The sequence below is a fragment of the Salmo salar genome, chromosome ssa01, assembly GCF_905237065.1.
Source record: "Salmo salar chromosome ssa01, Ssal_v3.1, whole genome shotgun sequence".
NCBI lineage: Eukaryota > Metazoa > Chordata > Actinopteri > Salmoniformes > Salmonidae > Salmo > Salmo salar.
In genome coordinates, this window is record NC_059442.1 from 151,108,679 (window position 1) to 151,112,932 (window position 4,254).

Below are 4,254 nucleotides of genomic sequence, written 5' to 3' on the forward strand. Positions count from 1 at the left end.
TTGAACAAAGCTGAATAAAATAGAAAGGATATTTTCTCCAAACAATTTGAGGGAGTGCGCACATGCGGCTCTTCTGTGTTGAGCGGTTAACAAAGAAACAGGTATTCCTATATGCTTAATTTAGAGTTATTAATGTAACTTTAGTTGTTGGAAAAACGTTGGGCTATATGTTGATTTTTAATACATGTTAAGTTGCATGATGCGACTCTAATGATGATTTGAAAAAAGTTGCTTGAAAGCGATGATCTCAGATTTTTGTGCAGGCTGTACACACTACATCAGTCACTCATTCACAATTTGACAAACACTTGATAATGCCTAGAATTTCACTGCGGCATCCCCTTTGTTTGGCCGTAATGCACCCTAAAAAAATCCATGCCTTTTGCCGCCAGCGGTCGTTGTGGCCTTCTCCCTTAGTGCTGCGCACTCCATCACGTGATCAGGGCCCTCATTTATCAATGTTGCGTAGAAAGCTTCTAATTTAACTCGTACAAAGAACATTTTGAATGTTTGCAAGTACAAAAAAATGTGGTATTTATCAATTGCTCGTATGCTTGATTTTGTCACGTGTGCTCCCTCTCCGGAATCTAGGTCACCAGGCTGCTCGTTATGGCGCATACCTGTCACCGTTTAAAACACTCACACCCTGAACTTGCTTCCCGACTCTCAGCACCCATCGTTTACAGATTTACACACACCTGTAATTATTTTGCCTTGATAAATCAGACACGTTCTAAAACACTGTGCACGTAAAGTCTCATTTACATAAAGAACCGCACTAAATTACCATTTCTGGTCACAAACCTTCCCTTTAAAGCTGCAAGAAATGTCACTAATTTCTGTCCACCAACATGGAGAAATCAAAGAAGACAAAGAAAAAAAACTTTTTTAGGACACAGAAATATAACTTTTGATCACTGAAGTGGAAGCAAAACAAGCCATACTTTTTGGTGCCCTCAGCAATGGCTTGACAAATAAGAGACAAAATATTGCTTGGGAGCAGGCTTGAGCTGTGGTAAATTCTGCCTCATCTGAGTGCAGAACAGTTAATGAAATTTAAAAAGTCAAGCTTTATTTTTGCAACCATATTCAGACATGGACCACATGTAAATAATTTTTGTTGACAATAAATATAAGAAATATATATAACAAAATAAATGTAACAAAATGAATATTACAAAAATAACAAAACATGAACTCTTGACAGATGTGGGTGATTTGCCTGATCCCTCAGTCCCAGGCCTACCAGAAGGGTATCCTTTTTGTGGAGCAATTCAGCTGTGCCACATGTTTTGACTGACGCAGTCCTGAAACAAGAGATCAACGCATCAATTCTTGGACTCAAACAGCAGCTGGAGGATGTATGCAACGGCCTGAGAGAGATTAATCAATCATTGAAAGAACTTGTTGATTGTGTCAAACATGTGAGACAATAAATTCTGGTGCAATGTAAATGTGTTTTCCTTGTCAATTTGATTACAATATTTGGAAGAACAGATATCTAAAACTGTTGTATGATATTGACTCTTGTCCTCAGTGCCAGAGCTATGGGTGGTGGAAAAAACTCCCTGTCAGGCATGGGCTCATCGGGTCTGGGTGGATGATTCAGTGGAATGCCATTTTTGATTGCAATGTTGTGGAATACACTCCAAGCCTTGACAATGTAGCAAGCCTAAAAAGGAATTTGCACATTGTATTACATTCACGTAATGGCATTTGAAGGAATGTCATTTCAGAGGCAAACCTTGCTAGGCTAGTATTGCAGTGTGCCTCCTGTCCCAGACAAGCACAACGCCCTTTCAGCAGGCCTATGGTGCGCTGCACTGTTGTTCTTGTGCTTGCGTGGGCTTCGTTGTACCTTGACTCTTGTTGGTTTGAGGAGTTTGTGAGGGGAGTCATCAGCCATGTTTTTAACGGGTAACTCCGGTCTCCTGCAGTTATGAAACACACCATTCAGATATTGTTTCCCAGTAGAGGTCTAACATGGCAAATAAAACCTTGAAAATAAAACATAAGTCAATTACCAATAAGCCATCCGTCCTCAACAGCTCCTTCCTGGAGGTTAAGGCCAACTGAACTGTTCGTGTCCCACCTGGCCATTTGCCCACTACATTCAACAAAGCCAAATGTGAATCACAGATGACCTGCACATTAACAGAATGGAAACCTTTTCTGTTGACGAAGTTGAATTCATTCATTGATGGTGCTTTTATTGCGATGTGGGTGCAGTCAATTGCTCCAATGACATTGGGAAATCCTGTCACGACCCTCGCCGAAGTCGGTCCCTCTCCTTGTTCGGGCGGCATTCGGCGATCGACGTCGCCGGCCTTCTAGCCATCGCCGATCCACTTTACATTTTCCATTTGTTTTGTCTTTGTTTTACACACCTGGTTTCAATCCCCCAATTACTTGTTCATTATTTAACCCTCTGTTCCCCATGGTTTTTGTGAGTGATTGTATGTATACGGTCCGTTATTGTGTGCTAGTTTATTGTGTTGTATTTATTTGATTCCTTGAGTAAATTACGTTCCTTACTCATATCTGCTGTTCTGCGCCTGACTCCTCCACACCAGCTACACACAGACCGATTGCAAACCCAGCTATGGTATGGAAATCCTTTTTCACTCTGGCCTGTTGCACAGCAGTGTACGGAAACGGTATGTATTGTGGGGTCAATGAAATAATACCATGAAGGACTGCAGGCAATATTTGGCTCATGGTTGGTTGTGAAATGCCAGACCGATACGCAATCTCCCGTTGGAATGTTCCAGTGGCCAAAAATCCCAGGGTGGAGAGGACTTGGGTATGCACTGGGATGGCATTGGTGCATTTCGTCTCCCTTTCTAATACCGGAGAGAGTTGGTTGCAGACATACAATAAAATATGCCTTGGGAAACAAAATCTACTAATAAGCCAAGTGTCACTCTCAGCAAAAAGATCTGCACGCTCATTGAAAACACGCTCCCTGCGTAATGCAGCTTGTGCCAGATCCTCCAGCAATGCAAGATTTGCCATTTTGGACAAGTCACAATGCCTCAGTGTTGCCTTTTATATTATTTAACTGGTTTAACTAAATTGCCTCCAACCTTACATTCCACTCTCTTTCTAATTGACTTTATTATTCAATTATTATTCAATTAGGCTTAAATGGTTTCATGTTTATGAATTCGATAGCACCCTGAGAAAAATATTAGTAGCTTAAGTGTCTATAAAATAAATATGAAATAAACAATTAATGTATTATTTTTTTTCTTCATATTTTATGATTTGGTCCAGTATGTCAATACTTTCTCCATTTGGTGGATGGTATTTCATTAGCAGTTTGACTTTTCTACCACAAGGTGCTGTGGGTAGGCATGGTCAGAGGTGTCCTTCAATTTACACACATTCTCAAGTAGAAGTACAAATTGATAAATCCCACACATTCTCAAGTATAAGTACAAATTGATAAATCCCACACATTCTCAAGTATAAGTACAAATTGATAAATCCCACACTTTGCTTAGAAATGATTGCACACATGGTTTACGAACCTTTCTGTTCATATGCAACATTGATAAATGAGGGCCCAGGTCTTTCTCACAGGCTACTATTGAAGACAGACACATCAGGGACACAACTGCGTGCATCCTTATCCAATTCCGAGGTGCATATTGCAGATATTGGAAGAACTGTCCACATTTACTTTTTATCAGCCAACAAGATGAGTAGGCCTAACGAACAGCAAAACCACTAGCCTATGTAAATCTACTATCCCCATAGTACAAAAGTCTACCTATTCTATTCTGTGCGAAAAATAAATATTCCAAACATAGTCTGGGACAGTTGTGTGATGCATGTCACGTCCTGACCAGTAATAGGGGTTATTTGTTATTATAGTTTGGTCAGGACGTGGCAGGGGGTGTTTGTTTCATGTGGTTTGGGCTATGTATTTAGGTAGAGGGGTATTTGTTTTATATGGTTTGGGGTGTGTGTGTATGTAGAGGGGTGTTGGATTTATGTATTCCGGGGTTTTTGGTTAATGTTCTTGTTTTGTATTCTAGGTTGTCTATGTTGTGTATTTCTTTGTTTGCCTGGTGTGGCTCTCAATCAGGAACAGCTGTACATCATTGTTTCTGATTGAGAGTCATACTTAAGGAGCTTGTTTTCCACCTGTCCCTTTGTGGGTAGTTATTTTTGCATTGCTGTTAGTATAGCCTGTGAAACTGTCATTCTGTCGCTTCTTTGTTTTCTTGTTTTTTTTCGTGTTCACGT

At 40.3% G+C, this 4,254-nt stretch overlaps 1 long non-coding RNA gene across 1 annotated transcript; it reads right to left on the reverse strand.

Moving 5' to 3' along the window:
* Positions 1–314: 314 nt before the first annotated feature.
* On the reverse strand, positions 315–2,316 carry LOC106568396 (uncharacterized). Its single transcript, XR_001320279.2, has 3 exons — positions 2,025–2,316; positions 1,745–1,931; positions 315–1,672 (listed from the first exon to the last, which is right to left on the reverse strand). It is a non-coding gene; the product is annotated as an uncharacterized lncRNA (long non-coding RNA).
* Positions 2,317–4,254: the final 1,938 nt, after the last annotated feature.